Source organism: Rhinichthys klamathensis, unplaced genomic scaffold (genome assembly GCF_029890125.1).
Source record: "Rhinichthys klamathensis goyatoka isolate OS25496 unplaced genomic scaffold, OSU_Roscu_1.1 h1tg000562l_1, whole genome shotgun sequence".
In the NCBI taxonomy this organism is placed as follows: domain Eukaryota; kingdom Metazoa; phylum Chordata; class Actinopteri; order Cypriniformes; family Leuciscidae; genus Rhinichthys; species Rhinichthys klamathensis.
This window is the reverse complement of record NW_026607028.1, coordinates 688,084-709,027: the sequence shown is the minus strand read 5'-3', so window position 1 is coordinate 709,027 and position 20,944 is coordinate 688,084. Positions and strand designations below refer to the sequence as shown.

Here is a 20,944-nt window from a genome sequence, read left to right as displayed (position 1 = left end):
ATGGTATCGATCGCCCTGTCAGCTATTTTTCACGGAAATTCAATTCATATCAGACCAACTATTCGACTATCGAGAAAGAGGCGTTAGCGTTGATCTGGTCCCTGCAGCATTTTGAGGTTTATGTGTCTTGTGGGACTATGCCCACTGTGGTGTACACCGACCATAACCCTCTTACATTTCTTCACTCTCTGCAGAATCCAAATCAGCGTCTTATTAGGTGGTCTCTTTTCTTACAGCCTTATGCTTTGGAGATTCGTCATGTGAAAGGCGTAGATAATGTCTTAGCTGACGCCTTGTCCCGTGCCCCATGTGGTGGAGAATAAGTCTTTTGACAATCATTTTCCTCTTCTCTTTTCTTTCTTTGGTTTTCAATTTCCTTAATTTTGCTTTCTCCAGGCGCCGGGAGATTGCTGGTTTCGAAACCAAGAGATGCGGGAGTTGGGAAAGTTGTAATGGTTAATGACTTGGTGTTAACTCCGGTAGGGTTGTTTTTGTTCCTCATAAACTTATGTATGCTTTGGGGTTGGAAATTGTATAAGGTAGAGTTTCTAACGAGAATCTCTCCCTTTTTAAGGGGGGAGGTGTTACGGATTAGTTTTGTTTTGGGTTTTTTCTGTTTGTTTTTTTCTCTCTTTTGATAGGTTGTCAGATAAGGATCCACACCTGTCTTGAGTTTGTGGATGGATATAAGATGTCTGCCCTCTGTCTACCGGGAGGCCTGCAGTTGTGCTGAGGAGCTGGACCTTCATATTGTTTTTTCTCTTAAGTGTTGTTTATTTACTGTTGAACAACTATTTTCTTTATTACTTACCCCTAGATTTAAATAAATATATTGTTAAATATATTTTTGGACTCTGAACCCTTTCTTTTGTTACTTCCTTGAGCCGGAACGTAACAATGAGCTTACACGGGACCTGTTGGTGTTCGACTGGGCAGAGGCCTGTCATGACATCTACTCTTTCTCATGCCATTAACAGGCCTCGAGCCAACGTCAGGAAGGGGTCCGATGAGGGGCCTGCTATAAAAACCTTCGAGATGGAGGCTTCACATATTGGGGATCTCGGTTGCTTTGTTTTCATGGCAAGTTGTGGTGTTGTTAGGATATTCCTACAGAGCCTGTGACAGTTTCTCAGCGGAAGAACTGGGATTCCAGGGTCAGAGACGTCTCCTCTCCTGGAGGAAAATACAAGCCATAGTGGTCTTGCTGGGAAATGTGATAGAGTCCCACAGCTGGGCTTGAGGGGAAGGGCTCAACAGACCTTCCCTGGTTGTCTAGTTGTTAGGATTTGGCGCTCTCACCGCCGCGGCCCAGGTTCGGTTCCCGGTCAGGGAACGAGCTTTTGCCCTCCAGCGGCGGACGTGATTGCAAAATGGCGGACTACGAAAACAAATGCTGATTTCCTCACCGAGAAGCACGGCCAAATAAATGTTTGCATGTGAAAAAGAACTCCTTCGAGCCGGAGTCGAACCAGCGACCTAAGGATTGCCAATTTGCCTCCTACAGTCCTCCGCTCTACCAGCTGAGCTATCGAAGGCACGCTGGTTGGGGACAGAACCTCAACCTATCAGGTTGCTGAAGCTCCGCCGCTGGCTAAAAGTGCTACTAGCACAGACAGACGTGCTGGCTGTTTCGATAAGTGAAGTAAAGGCAAACCCAGCTTCCCATACCGGGAGCCGAATCCGGGCCGCCTGGGTGAAAACTAGGAATCCTGACTGCTAGACCATATGGGATCTTCCTCCCGCCCTGAGCTGGCCTTTTGACTTTTAGTGTGTGACCGCCCCCTTTAAGAACATGGGAATGATCCGAAGGGATTGTTTACTGAATTCAATTTCATCAGGCTCACCGGAGGGAGCTCTCATTTGCCTTGCCCAGGGGGTTCAGTTTCCTCCCATTCCTGCGTTGGCATAACAGACACTGTAAACTGGTCGTAAAGCAAGGTCCTTGTGACAGTACTCATGCAATGCATTTGAAAAGACGCATGGTATTGTATGGTAACCGTAATCCCACTGACAAAGCAGCCTATTGTTGGACTGTCAATTTTCTCCTGGAGGAAAATACAAGCCCTAGTGGTCTTGCTGGGAAATGTGGTAGAGTCCCACAGCCGGGCTTGAGGGGAAGGACTCAACAGACCTTCCCTGGTGGTCTAGTGGTTAGGATTCGGCGCTCTCACCGCCGCGGCCCGGGTTCGATTCCCGGTCAGGGAATGAGCTTTTGCCCTCCAGCGGCGGTCGTGATTGCAAAATGGCGGACAACGAAATCAAGTGCTGATGGCCTCGTCGAGAAGCACTGCCAAAGAAATGTTTGCGCGTGAAAATGAACTCCTTCGAGCCTGAGTCGAACCAGTGACCTAAGGATTGCCAACTTGCCTCCTATCGAAGGCACTCTGGTCAGGGACAGAACCTCAACCTATCAGGTTGCTGAAGCTCCGCCGCTGGCTAAAAGTGCTACTAGCACAGACAGACGTGCTGGCTGTTTCGATAAGTGAAGCAAAGGCAACCCCAGCTTCCCATACCGGAAGTCAAACCCGGGCCGCCGCTAGACCATATGGGATCGTCCTCCCGCCTGGAGCAGGCCTTTTGGCTTTTAGTGTGTGACCGCCCCCTTTAAGAACATGGGAATGATCCGTAGGGATTGTTTACTGAATTCAATTTCATCAGGCTCACCGGAGGGAGCTCTCATTTGCCTTGCCCAGGGGGTTCAGTTTCCTCCCATTCCTGCGTTGGCATAACAGACACTGTAAACTGGTCGTAAAGCAAGGTCCTTGTGACAGTACTCATGCAATGCATTTGAAAAGACGCATGGTATTGTATGGTAACCGTAATCCCACTGACAAAGCAGCCTATTGTTGGACTGTCAATTTTTAATATTAATCAACCAATCCAATAATAATAATAACAAAAACTACGGGCTAATAAAACGGAATAATAAAATGGCTATGGGCTGACAGCGAAGCAAAAGAGGCAGAGCGAGCCAGCCAGGAGTCGAACCTAGAATCTTCTGATCCGTAGTCAGACGCGTTATCCATTGCGCCACTGGCCCACCGATCAGGTGTTACGGATTAGTTTTGTTTTGGGTTTTTTCTGTTTGTTTTTTCTCTCTTTTGATAGGTTGTCAGATAAGGATCCACACCTGTCTTGAGTTTGTGGATGGATATAAGATGTCTGCCCTCTGTCTACCGGGAGGCCTGCAGTTGTGCTGAGGAGCTGGACCTTCATATTGTTTTTCTCTTAAGTGTTTGTTTATTTACTGTTGAACAACTATTTTCTTTATTACTTACCCCTAGATTTAAATAAATATATTGTTAAATATATTTTTGGACTCTGAACCCTTTCTTTTGTTACTTCCTTGAGCCGGAACGTAACAATTGGGGGCTCGTCCTCAAAGTTTTTTTTTGGTTAGAATTCGGAAGGTCCAGCTTCTATTGAAAAAAAGGTATTGTTTGTAAATTTTTCGCTAGCGCCTGTGTATGTGTAGGCGGAGCGTATTTGACTAGGCTACTATTCGATTCACCTGCGTGTGGCTTGGCGTTCTGGCGCTAGCAAACAGTGGGTGTTTGTTGGGAAATGTGCGCGAGAGTTTTCGGTGTCTTTAAATCGGTGGATTTTCTTCATCATAGGGTTCAATTGAAGAGAAAGTAAGTGGAACCCGAAATAGACCATTAGATATGGTAAGTGTATTGATTTCTCTTAATATTTCCCATTGTAAAAACGTTTGTTTCTTTTGATAGGCTAGCTTTGGCAGGATTTTGATGGGTATGTTTACTCTGGTACTCTGCTCGGTTAGCTAGGATTGCTGAAAGAAAGGTAATTTGTCAGCGAACTCTGTATTTTCTGATGAAGATGATGATAGCACTGCACAAACTTCAGTTATTGCTTCCAAGTTCTCTTTTGAGCAACAAAAAGAACTAATGCTTTTAGAGTTAGAAAAGGCGAAAATGAATCGTGAAATTGAAATTCGTAAATTGGAGGTTGAGGCTTTGCGGTTTCAGTTAATTGAGGAGGGTAAACTGGGGGACAGTGCAAGTGCTCTAACCAGATCTGTCAGAAAAGGGTTGGATGTAGCCAATAATATTAAGCTGATACCCAAATTTAGTGAAACTGATGTAGACACATTCTTTAGTTTGTTTGAGCGCTTGGCAGATGTTATGAAATGGCCAGATTCTGAACAGACTTTGATGTTACAGTGTGTGTTAACCGGTAAGGCACAAAAAGCTTACTCCTCTTTGAGTGTTCGTGATAGTCAGAATTATCATAAGGTTAAGGAGGCTGTTCTGAAGGCTTATGAGCTGGTGCCAGAAGCCTATCGGCAGAAATTTAGAAACATGCGAAAACCTGCAGAACAGACGTATTGTGAGTTTGTGAGAGACTTAAAGATCCAGTTAGATCGCTGGTGTGCTGCTTCAGGAGTAACTAGTCGGGAAAATCTTCACGAGTTGTTCCTGTTAGAACAGTTTAAAAGCACTTTGTCTGAGCATGTTTCCATCTTTCTGACTGATCGTAATGTTACATCTACGGAGGAGGCTGCCATTCTTACTGATGAGTATGTACTCACTCATAAATGTGAAGTAAAGAAAAGTAGGTTCAAGTTCAGTGAAAGTCCAACAGAGAATGTAACTGTCCGTCATGCCTGGGCTGATAATAATAAGAGTGAGAGGAATTTTAAAAGTTACGCTGATAAAAATGACCGGTGTGCTTATTGTCATTTAAAGGGACACTGGAAAAAGGATTGTTTAGCACTTAAAGGGAAACTGATGCGTGTTAAATCTGAACCCAAGCCTGCTCTTGCTGTTTCGTCTGTTCAGACAGATAATAATTCTGACTGCTGTCTTGATATTTTGCAGAATCTGGAGAAACCAGCGGTACGTTACAATGTTGGAGATGTTGGATATTCTCCCTTTATTACAGAAGGCTATGTGTCACTGCTTGAAAGTACTGAGAAGGTTCCTATTAAGGTTCTCCGAGACACGGGAGCATCAGAATCATTCATTTTGCAATCTGTTCTTCCTTTTACTCAGGAGTCCAATACAGGGAACAGTGTGCTGATTCGCGGTATTGGGTTGCAAACATTGTCTGTACCCCTGCATAACATGTTTCTCCAATCTGATTTAGTAAATGGAGCAGTTGTGATGGGAGTCCGTCCTTCACTACCAATGGAAGGAGTTTCAGTGATCTTGGGGAATAATCTGGCGGGTGACCGTGTGTGGCGTGATGTTCCACCTCCACCTGTGGTTGCTACTTGTCCTGCCCCATTGGGTGACAATGATATATCCCAGCAGTATCCAGAGGTATTTGTGTCTTGTGCACTCACGCGTGCAATGCGTAAACAGTCAGCCGATGCAAAACTAAGGGATGTGAAGGATTTGTTAACGTCTAAGAGAGTGGTGCCAGGTCTCCTTGCTTTGCCTTCTATTCCCCATCAGGTTTGGGTGTCTGCTCAGAAAGAGGATTCATCTCTGAACTCGCTGTTTGATGCTGCTTTGTCTCCTGATGTAGCAGAGAGTTCCGTTAATGGGTACTTCATTGAAAATGGGACACTATTGCGGAAGTGGACTTCTAACACAGAGGGAGGTTTGACGGAACCAATTATACAGGTAGTAGTGCCTGTTTCTTTGCGAAATTCTGTATTGGATTCTGCTCATGGCGGGGTGTCTGGACATTTGGGCGTAAATAAAACCTACCAACATTTGCTGCAGTACTTTTACTGGCCTCGTATTAAGAGTGACGTAAGGCAGTATATTAAGACTTGTTCGATCTGTCAGCTGACTGGAAAACCAAATCAAACCATAAAACCTGTGCCTTTGTATCCCATACCTGTTATGGAACAGCCTTTTCAGCATCTTCTAGTGGATTGTGTTGGGCCTTTACCACCTTCAAAGTCTGGTAGCGTTTACTTATTGACCGTGATGTGTCAGAGCACTCGGTATCCTGCGGCTTTTCCTTTGCGTTCAATCACCACACGATCAGTTGTAAAAGCCTTGTCCCAGTTCATTTCTATTTTTGGAATTCCAAAAGTTGTTCAGAGTGATCAGGGGACAAACTTTACATCTAATATGTTTCAAGAAGTTCTGCGGCAGCTTGGCATTAGGCATAACAAGTCCAGTGCATACCATGCGGAAAGTCAGGGTGCCCTAGAGCGTTTCCATCAGACGTTAAAATCTTTGTTGAGGGCATATTGCACTGAGTTAAAAGGTGATTGGGAAGAAGGGTTGCCTTGGTTGTTATTGGCCACACGTGAGGTTATCCAGGAGAGTTTGGGATTTAGTCCCAATCAGCTAGTCTTTGGACATTGTGTACGAGGACCCATGGCAGTACTGAGTAAAGCTGCGCTACCGGAGGAGCCACCACAGAGTCTGATTCAGTATATACAGGGTTTTCGTCGACGTCTAGTCCTGGCTGGGGAATTGGCAAGAGAAAAGTTGGAAAAAACTCAGGGAAAGATGAAATGCTGGTTTGATCGTAAGTCCGAGGTTCGCATGTTTAGTCCAGGAGATCAGGTGTTAGCCTTATTTTCTTTACCAGATTCTCCTTTCTGTGCAAGGTTTTTAGGACCTTACACTGTGCTTAAAAAAATGTCTGATCAAAATTATATTCTTTCTACCCCTGAGCGCAGGAAACCTACCCAGTTGTGCCATGTGAATTTATTAAAACCCTTTTACTCTCGTAATGTTGCTCCTGAAGTCGTTCCTTCCTCAGTTGCGCTAGCTAGTTTAAGTCAAAAAGGTGACGTACAACAGGATGTGAAATCACCTGATGATGTCATCTTACAACCTCGTCTAAAAAACTCTGAGACTTTGGCTAACCTAGAAGAATGGGTAAAACATTTATCTTGCAAACAACGTTTCGAGTTAAAATCTATGCTGACTGAGTTTTCTGTTCTCTTTTCAGATACTCCTTCTCGTACCCACTTGATTGAACACGATATAGATGTTGGTGATGTTAAACCTGTCCGGCAACGATTTTATCGTGTATCGTTTGACAAACGTCAGAAATTGGAGGCTGAAGTCAGTTACATGCTTGAAAACAACATAGCAAAGCCTTCCTTTTCAGATTGGGCTTCGCCTTGTTTGTTAGTGGGAAAGCCAGACGGCACTCAGCGTTTTTGCACTGACTATAGACGAGTAAATATTCTAACTAGACCTGACTCATACCCGTTGCCTAGGATGGAAGATTGTGTTGACCAAGTTGGATCAGCTACTTTTGTCAGTAAATTTGATTTGCTCAAAGGGTACTGGCAGGTGCCTTTGACCACCCGAGCACAGGATATTTCCTCTTTCATTACTCCGTTTGGACTATATTCTTACACCGTAATGAGTTTTGGTCTTAGAAATGCTCCAGCTACATTTCAGCGGCTAATGAACAGAGTGACCGCTGGTTTAGAGGGCTGTGCCGTGTACCTAGATGACATTGTTATTTATAGTGACACATGGGATCAACACCTTATCCGAATTCGTGCACTGTTTGAACGATTGTCAGATGCCAAACTAACAGTTAACCTGGCAAAGTGTGAGTTTGCCAGGGCTACTGTGACTTACCTGGGCAAGGTTGTTGGAATGGGCAAAGTGCGACCTGTACGTGCTAAAGTCATAGCGATTGACCAATTTCCTAGCCCTCAGACTAAACGTGAATTGATGAGATTTTTAGGAATGGCTGGGTATTACAGGAGTTTTTGTCCCAACTTTTCTTCTGTTGTTGCCCCGCTCACGGATTTGTTACAAGCAAAGGCTAAATTTGTGTGGACTCCAAAATGTGAAAGTGCCTTTGAGAATGTTAAACGCTTGCTCACGTCATCTCCTGTTCTGACAGCTCCTCGACTTGATAAACCATTCAAACTTCAGGTGGATGCTAGTCAGGTTGGAGCGGGAGCTGTTCTGCTGCAGGTTGATGAGAATGGTATCGATCGCCCTGTCAGCTATTTTTCACGGAAATTCAATTCATATCAGACCAACTATTCGACTATCGAGAAAGAGGCGTTAGCGTTGATCTGGTCCCTGCAGCATTTTGAGGTTTATGTGTCTTGTGGGACTATGCCCACTGTGGTGTACACCGACCATAACCCTCTTACATTTCTTCACTCTCTGCAGAATCCAAATCAGCGTCTTATTAGGTGGTCTCTTTTCTTACAGCCTTATGCTTTGGAGATTCGTCATGTGAAAGGCGTAGATAATGTCTTAGCTGACGCCTTGTCCCGTGCCCCATGTGGTGGAGAATAAGTCTTTTGACAATCATTTTCCTCTTCTCTTTTCTTTCTTTGGTTTTCAATTCCTTAATTTTGCTTTCTCCAGGCGCCGGGAGATTGCTGGTTTCGAAACCAAGAGATGCGGGGAGTTGGGAAAGTTGTAATGGTTAATGACTTGGTGTTAACTCCGGTAGGGTTGTTTTTGTTCCTCATAAACTTATGTATGCTTTGGGGTTGGAAATTGTATAAGGTAGAGTTTCTAACGAGAATCTCTCCCTTTTTAAGGGGGGAGGTGTTACGGATTAGTTTTGTTTTGGGTTTTTTCTGTTTGTTTTTTCTCTCTTTTGATAGGTTGTCAGATAAGGATCCACACCTGTCTTGAGTTTGTGGATGGATATAAGATGTCTGCCCTCTGTCTACCGGGAGGCCTGCAGTTGTGCTGAGGAGCTGGACCTTCATATTGTTTTTCTCTTAAGTGTTTGTTTATTTACTGTTGAACAACTATTTTCTTTATTACTTACCCCTAGATTTAAATAAATATATTGTTAAATATATTTTTGGACTCTGAACCCTTTCTTTTGTTACTTCCTTGAGCCGGAACGTAACAATGAGCTTACACGGGACCTGTTGGTGTTCGACTGGGCAGAGGCCTGTCATGACATCTACTCTTTCTCATGCCATTAACAGGCCTCGAGCCAACGTCAGGAAGGGGTCCGATGAGGGGCCTGCTATAAAAACCTTCGAGATGGAGGCTTCACATATTGGGGATCTCGGTTGCTTTGTTTTCATGGCAAGTTGTGGTGTTGTTAGGATATTCCTACAGAGCCTGTGACAGTTTCTCAGCGGAAGAACTGGGATCCAGGGTCAGAGACGTCTCCTCTCCTGGAGGAAAATACAAGCCATAGTGGTCTTGCTGGGAAATGTGATAGAGTCCCACAGCTGGGCTTGAGGGGAAGGGCTCAACAGACCTTCCCTGGTTGTCTAGTTGTTAGGATTTGGCGCTCTCACCGCCGCGGCCCAGGTTCGGTTCCCGGTCAGGGAACGAGCTTTTGCCCTCCAGCGGCGGACGTGATTGCAAAATGGCGGACTACGAAAACAAATGCTGATTTCCTCACCGAGAAGCACGGCCAAATAAATGTTTGCATGTGAAAAAGAACTCCTTCGAGCCGGAGTCGAACCAGCGACCTAAGGATTGCCAATTTGCCTCCTACAGTCCTCCGCTCTACCAGCTGAGCTATCGAAGGCACGCTGGTTGGGGACAGAACCTCAACCTATCAGGTTGCTGAAGCTCCGCCGCTGGCTAAAAGTGCTACTAGCACAGACAGACGTGCTGGCTGTTTCGATAAGTGAAGTAAAGGCAAACCCAGCTTCCCATACCGGGAGCCGAATCCGGGCCGCCTGGGTGAAAACTAGGAATCCTGACTGCTAGACCATATGGGATCTTCCTCCCGCCCTGAGCTGGCCTTTTGACTTTTAGTGTGTGACCGCCCCCTTTAAGAACATGGGAATGATCCGAAGGGATTGTTTACTGAATTCAATTTCATCAGGCTCACCGGAGGGAGCTCTCATTTGCCTTGCCCAGGGGGTTCAGTTTCCTCCCATTCCTGCGTTGGCATAACAGACACTGTAAACTGGTCGTAAAGCAAGGTCCTTGTGACAGTACTCATGCAATGCATTTGAAAAGACGCATGGTATTGTATGGTAACCGTAATCCCACTGACAAAGCAGCCTATTGTTGGACTGTCAATTTTCTCCTGGAGGAAAATACAAGCCCTAGTGGTCTTGCTGGGAAATGTGGTAGAGTCCCACAGCCGGGCTTGAGGGGAAGGACTCAACAGACCTTCCCTGGTGGTCTAGTGGTTAGGATTCGGCGCTCTCACCGCCGCGGCCCGGGTTCGATTCCCGGTCAGGGAATGAGCTTTTGCCCTCCAGCGGCGGTCGTGATTGCAAAATGGCGGACAACGAAATCAAGTGCTGATGGCCTCGTCGAGAAGCACTGCCAAAGAAATGTTTGCGCGTGAAAATGAACTCCTTCGAGCCTGAGTCGAACCAGTGACCTAAGGATTGCCAACTTGCCTCCTATCGAAGGCACTCTGGTCAGGGACAGAACCTCAACCTATCAGGTTGCTGAAGCTCCGCCGCTGGCTAAAAGTGCTACTAGCACAGACAGACGTGCTGGCTGTTTCGATAAGTGAAGCAAAGGCAACCCCAGCTTCCCATACCGGAAGTCAAACCCGGGCCGCCGCTAGACCATATGGGATCGTCCTCCCGCCTGGAGCAGGCCTTTTGGCTTTTAGTGTGTGACCGCCCCCTTTAAGAACATGGGAATGATCCGTAGGGATTGTTTACTGAATTCAATTTCATCAGGCTCACCGGAGGGAGCTCTCATTTGCCTTGCCCAGGGGGTTCAGTTTCCTCCCATTCCTGCGTTGGCATAACAGACACTGTAAACTGGTCGTAAAGCAAGGTCCTTGTGACAGTACTCATGCAATGCATTTGAAAAGACGCATGGTATTGTATGGTAACCGTAATCCCACTGACAAAGCAGCCTATTGTTGGACTGTCAATTTTTAATATTAATCAACCAATCCAATAATAATAATAACAAAAACTACGGGCTAATAAAACGGAATAATAAAATGGCTATGGGCTGACAGCGAAGCAAAAGAGGCAGAGCGAGCCAGCCAGGAGTCGAACCTAGAATCTTCTGATCCGTAGTCAGACGCGTTATCCATTGCGCCACTGGCCCACCGATCAGGTGTTACGGATTAGTTTTGTTTTGGGTTTTTTCTGTTTGTTTTTTCTCTCTTTTGATAGGTTGTCAGATAAGGATCCACACCTGTCTTGAGTTTGTGGATGGATATAAGATGTCTGCCCTCTGTCTACCGGGAGGCCTGCAGTTGTGCTGAGGAGCTGGACCTTCATATTGTTTTTCTCTTAAGTGTTTGTTTATTTACTGTTGAACAACTATTTTCTTTATTACTTACCCCTAGATTTAAATAAATATATTGTTAAATATATTTTTGGACTCTGAACCCTTTCTTTTGTTACTTCCTTGAGCCGGAACGTAACAATTGGGGGCTCGTCCTCAAAGTTTTTTTTTGGTTAGAATTCGGAAGGTCCAGCTTCTATTGAAAAAAAGGTATTGTTTGTAAATTTTTCGCTAGCGCCTGTGTATGTGTAGGCGGAGCGTATTTGACTAGGCTACTATTCGATTCACCTGCGTGTGGCTTGGCGTTCTGGCGCTAGCAAACAGTGGGTGTTTGTTGGGAAATGTGCGCGAGAGTTTTCGGTGTCTTTAAATCGGTGGATTTTCTTCATCATAGGGTTCAATTGAAGAGAAAGTAAGTGGAACCCGAAATAGACCATTAGATATGGTAAGTGTATTGATTTCTCTTAATATTTCCCATTGTAAAAACGTTTGTTTCTTTTGATAGGCTAGCTTTGGCAGGATTTTGATGGGTATGTTTACTCTGGTACTCTGCTCGGTTAGCTAGGATTGCTGAAAGAAAGGTAATTTGTCAGCGAACTCTGTATTTTCTGATGAAGATGATGATAGCACTGCACAAACTTCAGTTATTGCTTCCAAGTTCTCTTTTGAGCAACAAAAAGAACTAATGCTTTTAGAGTTAGAAAAGGCGAAAATGAATCGTGAAATTGAAATTCGTAAATTGGAGGTTGAGGCTTTGCGGTTTCAGTTAATTGAGGAGGGTAAACTGGGGGACAGTGCAAGTGCTCTAACCAGATCTGTCAGAAAAGGGTTGGATGTAGCCAATAATATTAAGCTGATACCCAAATTTAGTGAAACTGATGTAGACACATTCTTTAGTTTGTTTGAGCGCTTGGCAGATGTTATGAAATGGCCAGATTCTGAACAGACTTTGATGTTACAGTGTGTGTTAACCGGTAAGGCACAAAAAGCTTACTCCTCTTTGAGTGTTCGTGATAGTCAGAATTATCATAAGGTTAAGGAGGCTGTTCTGAAGGCTTATGAGCTGGTGCCAGAAGCCTATCGGCAGAAATTTAGAAACATGCGAAAACCTGCAGAACAGACGTATTGTGAGTTTGTGAGAGACTTAAAGATCCAGTTAGATCGCTGGTGTGCTGCTTCAGGAGTAACTAGTCGGGAAAATCTTCACGAGTTGTTCCTGTTAGAACAGTTTAAAAGCACTTTGTCTGAGCATGTTTCCATCTTTCTGACTGATCGTAATGTTACATCTACGGAGGAGGCTGCCATTCTTACTGATGAGTATGTACTCACTCATAAATGTGAAGTAAAGAAAAGTAGGTTCAAGTTCAGTGAAAGTCCAACAGAGAATGTAACTGTCCGTCATGCCTGGGCTGATAATAATAAGAGTGAGAGGAATTTTAAAAGTTACGCTGATAAAAATGACCGGTGTGCTTATTGTCATTTAAAGGGACACTGGAAAAAGGATTGTTTAGCACTTAAAGGGAAACTGATGCGTGTTAAATCTGAACCCAAGCCTGCTCTTGCTGTTTCGTCTGTTCAGACAGATAATAATTCTGACTGCTGTCTTGATATTTTGCAGAATCTGGAGAAACCAGCGGTACGTTACAATGTTGGAGATGTTGGATATTCTCCCTTTATTACAGAAGGCTATGTGTCACTGCTTGAAAGTACTGAGAAGGTTCCTATTAAGGTTCTCCGAGACACGGGAGCATCAGAATCATTCATTTTGCAATCTGTTCTTCCTTTTACTCAGGAGTCCAATACAGGGAACAGTGTGCTGATTCGCGGTATTGGGTTGCAAACATTGTCTGTACCCCTGCATAACATGTTTCTCCAATCTGATTTAGTAAATGGAGCAGTTGTGATGGGAGTCCGTCCTTCACTACCAATGGAAGGAGTTTCAGTGATCTTGGGGAATAATCTGGCGGGTGACCGTGTGTGGCGTGATGTTCCACCTCCACCTGTGGTTGCTACTTGTCCTGCCCCATTGGGTGACAATGATATATCCCAGCAGTATCCAGAGGTATTTGTGTCTTGTGCACTCACGCGTGCAATGCGTAAACAGTCAGCCGATGCAAAACTAAGGGATGTGAAGGATTTGTTAACGTCTAAGAGAGTGGTGCCAGGTCTCCTTGCTTTGCCTTCTATTCCCCATCAGGTTTGGGTGTCTGCTCAGAAAGAGGATTCATCTCTGAACTCGCTGTTTGATGCTGCTTTGTCTCCTGATGTAGCAGAGAGTTCCGTTAATGGGTACTTCATTGAAAATGGGACACTATTGCGGAAGTGGACTTCTAACACAGAGGGAGGTTTGACGGAACCAATTATACAGGTAGTAGTGCCTGTTTCTTTGCGAAATTCTGTATTGGATTCTGCTCATGGCGGGGTGTCTGGACATTTGGGCGTAAATAAAACCTACCAACATTTGCTGCAGTACTTTTACTGGCCTCGTATTAAGAGTGACGTAAGGCAGTATATTAAGACTTGTTCGATCTGTCAGCTGACTGGAAAACCAAATCAAACCATAAAACCTGTGCCTTTGTATCCCATACCTGTTATGGAACAGCCTTTTCAGCATCTTCTAGTGGATTGTGTTGGGCCTTTACCACCTTCAAAGTCTGGTAGCGTTTACTTATTGACCGTGATGTGTCAGAGCACTCGGTATCCTGCGGCTTTTCCTTTGCGTTCAATCACCACACGATCAGTTGTAAAAGCCTTGTCCCAGTTCATTTCTATTTTTGGAATTCCAAAAGTTGTTCAGAGTGATCAGGGGACAAACTTTACATCTAATATGTTTCAAGAAGTTCTGCGGCAGCTTGGCATTAGGCATAACAAGTCCAGTGCATACCATGCGGAAAGTCAGGGTGCCCTATAGCGTTTCCATCAGACGTTAAAATCTTTGTTGAGGGCATATTGCACTGAGTTAAAAGGTGATTGGGAAGAAGGGTTGCCTTGGTTGTTATTGGCCACACGTGAGGTTATCCAGGAGAGTTTGGGATTTAGTCCCAATCAGCTAGTCTTTGGACATTGTGTACGAGGACCCATGGCAGTACTGAGTAAAGCTGCGCTACCGGAGGAGCCACCACAGAGTCTGATTCAGTATATACAGGGTTTTCGTCGACGTCTAGTCCTGGCTGGGGAATTGGCAAGAGAAAAGTTGGAAAAAACTCAGGGAAAGATGAAATGCTGGTTTGATCGTAAGTCCGAGGTTCGCATGTTTAGTCCAGGAGATCAGGTGTTAGCCTTATTTTCTTTACCAGATTCTCCTTTCTGTGCAAGGTTTTTAGGACCTTACACTGTGCTTAAAAAAATGTCTGATCAAAATTATATTCTTTCTACCCCTGAGCGCAGGAAACCTACCCAGTTGTGCCATGTGAATTTATTAAAACCCTTTTACTCTCGTAATGTTGCTCCTGAAGTCGTTCCTTCCTCAGTTGCGCTAGCTAGTTTAAGTCAAAAAGGTGACGTACAACAGGATGTGAAATCACCTGATGATGTCATCTTACAACCTCGTCTAAAAAACTCTGAGACTTTGGCTAACCTAGAAGAATGGGTAAAACATTTATCTTGCAAACAACGTTTCGAGTTAAAATCTATGCTGACTGAGTTTTCTGTTCTCTTTTCAGATACTCCTTCTCGTACCCACTTGATTGAACACGATATAGATGTTGGTGATGTTAAACCTGTCCGGCAACGATTTTATCGTGTATCGTTTGACAAACGTCAGAAATTGGAGGCTGAAGTCAGTTACATGCTTGAAAACAACATAGCAAAGCCTTCCTTTTCAGATTGGGCTTCGCCTTGTTTGTTAGTGGGAAAGCCAGACGGCACTCAGCGTTTTTGCACTGACTATAGACGAGTAAATATTCTAACTAGACCTGACTCATACCCGTTGCCTAGGATGGAAGATTGTGTTGACCAAGTTGGATCAGCTACTTTTGTCAGTAAATTTGATTTGCTCAAAGGGTACTGGCAGGTGCCTTTGACCACCCGAGCACAGGATATTTCCTCTTTCATTACTCCGTTTGGACTATATTCTTACACCGTAATGAGTTTTGGTCTTAGAAATGCTCCAGCTACATTTCAGCGGCTAATGAACAGAGTGACCGCTGGTTTAGAGGGCTGTGCCGTGTACCTAGATGACATTGTTATTTATAGTGACACATGGGATCAACACCTTATCCGAATTCGTGCACTGTTTGAACGATTGTCAGATGCCAAACTAACAGTTAACCTGGCAAAGTGTGAGTTTGCCAGGGCTACTGTGACTTACCTGGGCAAGGTTGTTGGAATGGGCAAAGTGCGACCTGTACGTGCTAAAGTCATAGCGATTGACCAATTTCCTAGCCCTCAGACTAAACGTGAATTGATGAGATTTTTAGGAATGGCTGGGTATTACAGGAGTTTTTGTCCCAACTTTTCTTCTGTTGTTGCCCCGCTCACGGATTTGTTACAAGCAAAGGCTAAATTTGTGTGGACTCCAAAATGTGAAAGTGCCTTTGAGAATGTTAAACGCTTGCTCACGTCATCTCCTGTTCTGACAGCTCCTCGACTTGATAAACCATTCAAACTTCAGGTGGATGCTAGTCAGGTTGGAGCGGGAGCTGTTCTGCTGCAGGTTGATGAGAATGGTATCGATCGCCCTGTCAGCTATTTTTCACGGAAATTCAATTCATATCAGACCAACTATTCGACTATCGAGAAAGAGGCGTTAGCGTTGATCTGGTCCCTGCAGCATTTTGAGGTTTATGTGTCTTGTGGGACTATGCCCACTGTGGTGTACACCGACCATAACCCTCTTACATTTCTTCACTCTCTGCAGAATCCAAATCAGCGTCTTATTAGGTGGTCTCTTTTCTTACAGCCTTATGCTTTGGAGATTCGTCATGTGAAAGGCGTAGATAATGTCTTAGCTGACGCCTTGTCCCGTGCCCCATGTGGTGGAGAATAAGTCTTTTGACAATCATTTTCCTCTTCTCTTTTCTTTCTTTGGTTTTCAATTCCTTAATTTTGCTTTCTCCAGGCGCCGGGAGATTGCTGGTTTCGAAACCAAGAGATGCGGGGAGTTGGGAAAGTTGTAATGGTTAATGACTTGGTGTTAACTCCGGTAGGGTTGTTTTTGTTCCTCATAAACTTATGTATGCTTTGGGGTTGGAAATTGTATAAGGTAGAGTTTCTAACGAGAATCTCTCCCTTTTTAAGGGGGGAGGTGTTACGGATTAGTTTTGTTTTGGGTTTTTTCTGTTTGTTTTTTCTCTCTTTTGATAGGTTGTCAGATAAGGATCCACACCTGTCTTGAGTTTGTGGATGGATATAAGATGTCTGCCCTCTGTCTACCGGGAGGCCTGCAGTTGTGCTGAGGAGCTGGACCTTCATATTGTTTTTCTCTTAAGTGTTTGTTTATTTACTGTTGAACAACTATTTTCTTTATTACTTACCCCTAGATTTAAATAAATATATTGTTAAATATATTTTTGGACTCTGAACCCTTTCTTTTGTTACTTCCTTGAGCCGGAACGTAACAATGAGCTTACACGGGACCTGTTGGTGTTCGACTGGGCAGAGGCCTGTCATGACATCTACTCTTTCTCATGCCATTAACAGGCCTCGAGCCAACGTCAGGAAGGGGTCCGATGAGGGGCCTGCTATAAAAACCTTCGAGATGGAGGCTTCACATATTGGGGATCTCGGTTGCTTTGTTTTCATGGCAAGTTGTGGTGTTGTTAGGATATTCCTACAGAGCCTGTGACAGTTTCTCAGCGGAAGAACTGGGATCCAGGGTCAGAGACGTCTCCTCTCCTGGAGGAAAATACAAGCCATAGTGGTCTTGCTGGGAAATGTGATAGAGTCCCACAGCTGGGCTTGAGGGGAAGGGCTCAACAGACCTTCCCTGGTTGTCTAGTTGTTAGGATTTGGCGCTCTCACCGCCGCGGCCCAGGTTCGGTTCCCGGTCAGGGAACGAGCTTTTGCCCTCCAGCGGCGGACGTGATTGCAAAATGGCGGACTACGAAAACAAATGCTGATTTCCTCACCGAGAAGCACGGCCAAATAAATGTTTGCATGTGAAAAAGAACTCCTTCGAGCCGGAGTCGAACCAGCGACCTAAGGATTGCCAATTTGCCTCCTACAGTCCTCCGCTCTACCAGCTGAGCTATCGAAGGCACGCTGGTTGGGGACAGAACCTCAACCTATCAGGTTGCTGAAGCTCCGCCGCTGGCTAAAAGTGCTACTAGCACAGACAGACGTGCTGGCTGTTTCGATAAGTGAAGTAAAGGCAAACCCAGCTTCCCATACCGGGAGCCGAATCCGGGCCGCCTGGGTGAAAACTAGGAATCCTGACTGCTAGACCATATGGGATCTTCCTCCCGCCCTGAGCTGGCCTTTTGACTTTTAGTGTGTGACCGCCCCCTTTAAGAACATGGGAATGATCCGAAGGGATTGTTTACTGAATTCAATTTCATCAGGCTCACCGGAGGGAGCTCTCATTTGCCTTGCCCAGGGGGTTCAGTTTCCTCCCATTCCTGCGTTGGCATAACAGACACTGTAAACTGGTCGTAAAGCAAGGTCCTTGTGACAGTACTCATGCAATGCATTTGAAAAGACGCATGGTATTGTATGGTAACCGTAATCCCACTGACAAAGCAGCCTATTGTTGGACTGTCAATTTTCTCCTGGAGGAAAATACAAGCCCTAGTGGTCTTGCTGGGAAATGTGGTAGAGTCCCACAGCCGGGCTTGAGGGGAAGGACTCAACAGACCTTCCCTGGTGGTCTAGTGGTTAGGATTCGGCGCTCTCACCGCCGCGGCCCGGGTTCGATTCCCGGTCAGGGAATGAGCTTTTGCCCTCCAGCGGCGGTCGTGATTGCAAAATGGCGGACAACGAAATCAAGTGCTGATGGCCTCGTCGAGAAGCACTGCCAAAGAAATGTTTGCGCGTGAAAATGAACTCCTTCGAGCCTGAGTCGAACCAGTGACCTAAGGATTGCCAACTTGCCTCCTATCGAAGGCACTCTGGTCAGGGACAGAACCTCAACCTATCAGGTTGCTGAAGCTCCGCCGCTGGCTAAAAGTGCTACTAGCACAGACAGACGTGCTGGCTGTTTCGATAAGTGAAGCAAAGGCAACCCCAGCTTCCCATACCGGAAGTCAAACCCGGGCCGCCGCTAGACCATATGGGATCGTCCTCCCGCCTGGAGCAGGCCTTTTGGCTTTTAGTGTGTGACCGCCCCCTTTAAGAACATGGGAATGATCCGTAGGGATTGTTTACTGAATTCAATTTCATCAGGCTCACCGGAGGGAGCTCTCATTTGCCTTGCCCAGGGGGTTCAGTTTCCTCCCATTCCTGCGTTGGCATAACAGACACTGTAAACTGGTCGTAAAGCAAGGTCCTTGTGACAGTACTCATGCAATGCATTTGAAAAGACGCATGGTATTGTATGGTAACCGTAATCCCACTGACAAAGCAGCCTATTGTTGGACTGTCAATTTTTAATATTAATCAACCAATCCAATAATAATAATAACAAAAACTACGGGCTAATAAAACGGAATAATAAAATGGCTATGGGCTGACAGCGAAGCAAAAGAGGCAGAGCGAGCCAGCCAGGAGTCGAACCTAGAATCTTCTGATCCGTAGTCAGACGCGTTATCCATTGCGCCACTGGCCCACCGATCAGGTGTTACGGATTAGTTTTGTTTTGGGTTTTTTCTGTTTGTTTTTTCTCTCTTTTGATAGGTTGTCAGATAAGGATCCACACCTGTCTTGAGTTTGTGGATGGATATAAGATGTCTGCCCTCTGTCTACCGGGAGGCCTGCAGTTGTGCTGAGGAGCTGGACCTTCATATTGTTTTTCTCTTAAGTGTTTGTTTATTTACTGTTGAACAACTATTTTCTTTATTACTTACCCCTAGATTTAAATAAATATATTGTTAAATATATTTTTGGACTCTGAACCCTTTCTTTTGTTACTTCCTTGAGCCGGAACGTAACAATTGGGGGCTCGTCCTCAAAGTTTTTTTTTGGTTAGAATTCGGAAGGTCCAGCTTCTATTGAAAAAAAGGTATTGTTTGTAAATTTTTCGCTAGCGCCTGTGTATGTGTAGGCGGAGCGTATTTGACTAGGCTACTATTCGATTCACCTGCGTGTGGCTTGGCGTTCTGGCGCTAGCAAACAGTGGGTGTTTGTTGGGAAATGTGCGCGAGAGTTTTCGGTGTCTTTAAATCGGTGGATTTTCTTCATCATAGGGTTCAATTGAAGAGAAAGTAAGTGGAACCCGAAATAGACCATTAGATATGGTAAGTGTATTGATTTCTCTTAATATTTCCCATTGTAAAAACGTTTGTTTCTTTTGATAGGCTAGCTTTGGCAGGATTTTGATGGGTATGTTTACTCTGGTACTCTGCTCGGTTAGCTAGGATTGCTGAAAGAAAGGTAATTTGTCAGCGAACTCTGTATTTTCTGATGAAGATGATGATAGCACTGCACAAACTTCAGTTATTGCTTCCAAGTTCTCTTTTGAGCAACAAAAAGAACTAATGCTTTTAGAGTTAGAAAAGGCGAAAATGAATCGTGAAATTGAAATTCGTAAATTGGAGGTTGAGGCTTTGCGGTTTCAGTTAATTGAGGAGGGTAAACTGGGGGACAGTGCAAGTGCTCTAACCAGATCTGTCAGAAAAGGGTTGGATGTAGCCAATAATATTAAGCTGATACCCAAATTTAGTGAAACTGATGTAGACACATTCTTTAGTTTGTTTGAGCGCTTGGCAGATGTTATGAAATGGCCAGATTCTGAACAGACTTTGATGTTACAGTGTGTGTTAACCGGTAAGGCACAAAAAGCTTACTCCTCTTTGAGTGTTCGTGATAGTCAGAATTATCATAAGGTTAAGGAGGCTGTTCTGAAGGCTTATGAGCTGGTGCCAGAAGCCTATCGGCAGAAATTTAGAAACATGCGAAAACCTGCAGAACAGACGTATTGTGAGTTTGTGAGAGACTTAAAGATCCAGTTAGATCGCTGGTGTGCTGCTTCAGGAGTAACTAGTCGGGAAAATCTTCACGAGTTGTTCCTGTTAGAACAGTTTAAAAGCACTTTGTCTGAGCATGTTTCCATCTTTCTGACTGATCGTAATGTTACATCTACGGAGGAGGCTGCCATTCTTACTGATGAGTATGTACTCACTCATAAATGTGAAGTAAAGAAAAGTAGGTTCAAGTTCAGTGAAAGTCCAACAGAGAATGTAACTGTCCGTCATGCCTGGGCTGATAATAATAAGAGTGAGAGGAATTTTAAAAGTTACGCTGATAAAAATGACCGGTGTGCTTATTGTCATTTAAAGGGACACTGGAAAAAGGATTGTTTAGCACTTAAAGGGAAACTGATGCGTGTTAAATCTGAACCCAAGCCTGCTCTTGCTGTTTCGTCTGTTCAGACAGATAATAATTCTGACTGCTGTCTTGATATTTTGCAGAATCTGGAGAAACCAGCGGTACGTTACAATGTTGGAGATGTTGGATATTCTCCCTTTATTACAGAAGGCTATGTGTCACTGCTTGAAAGTACTGAGAAGGTTCCTATTAAGGTTCTCCGAGACACGGGAGCATCAGAATCATTCATTTTGCAATCTGTTCTTCCTTTTACTCAGGAGTCCAATACAGGGAACAGTGTGCTGATTCGCGGTATTGGGTTGCAAACATTGTCTGTACCCCTGCATAACATGTTTCTCCAATCTGATTTAGTAAATGGAGCAGTTGTGATGGGAGTCCGTCCTTCACTACCAATGGAAGGAGTTTCAGTGATCTTG

At 44.7% G+C, this 20,944-nt stretch overlaps 9 non-coding genes across 9 annotated transcripts; 3 read left to right on the top strand and 6 right to left on the bottom strand.

The window, feature by feature from the left end:
• Positions 1-1,448: 1,448 nt before the first annotated feature.
• On the bottom strand, positions 1,449-1,535 carry trnay-gua (transfer RNA tyrosine (anticodon GUA)). The gene is given in 2 exon segments: positions 1,449-1,484; positions 1,499-1,535. It is a non-coding gene; the product is annotated as a tRNA-Tyr (tRNA).
• Positions 1,536-2,133: 598 nt separating this feature from the next.
• trnae-cuc (transfer RNA glutamic acid (anticodon CUC)) lies at positions 2,134-2,205 on the top strand. Its single transcript has one exon. It is a non-coding gene; the product is annotated as a tRNA-Glu (tRNA).
• A 762-nt stretch (positions 2,206-2,967) lies between these two features.
• Positions 2,968-3,040, bottom strand: trnar-acg (transfer RNA arginine (anticodon ACG)). Its single transcript has one exon. It is a non-coding gene; the product is annotated as a tRNA-Arg (tRNA).
• Positions 3,041-9,333: 6,293 nt separating this feature from the next.
• On the bottom strand, positions 9,334-9,420 carry trnay-gua (transfer RNA tyrosine (anticodon GUA)). The gene is given in 2 exon segments: positions 9,334-9,369; positions 9,384-9,420. It is a non-coding gene; the product is annotated as a tRNA-Tyr (tRNA).
• Positions 9,421-10,018: 598 nt separating this feature from the next.
• On the top strand, positions 10,019-10,090 carry trnae-cuc (transfer RNA glutamic acid (anticodon CUC)). Its single transcript has one exon. It is a non-coding gene; the product is annotated as a tRNA-Glu (tRNA).
• A 762-nt stretch (positions 10,091-10,852) lies between these two features.
• Positions 10,853-10,925, bottom strand: trnar-acg (transfer RNA arginine (anticodon ACG)). Its single transcript has one exon. It is a non-coding gene; the product is annotated as a tRNA-Arg (tRNA).
• A 6,293-nt stretch (positions 10,926-17,218) lies between these two features.
• Positions 17,219-17,305, bottom strand: trnay-gua (transfer RNA tyrosine (anticodon GUA)). The gene is given in 2 exon segments: positions 17,219-17,254; positions 17,269-17,305. It is a non-coding gene; the product is annotated as a tRNA-Tyr (tRNA).
• Positions 17,306-17,903: 598 nt separating this feature from the next.
• Positions 17,904-17,975, top strand: trnae-cuc (transfer RNA glutamic acid (anticodon CUC)). Its single transcript has one exon. It is a non-coding gene; the product is annotated as a tRNA-Glu (tRNA).
• A 762-nt stretch (positions 17,976-18,737) lies between these two features.
• trnar-acg (transfer RNA arginine (anticodon ACG)) lies at positions 18,738-18,810 on the bottom strand. Its single transcript has one exon. It is a non-coding gene; the product is annotated as a tRNA-Arg (tRNA).
• Positions 18,811-20,944: the final 2,134 nt, after the last annotated feature.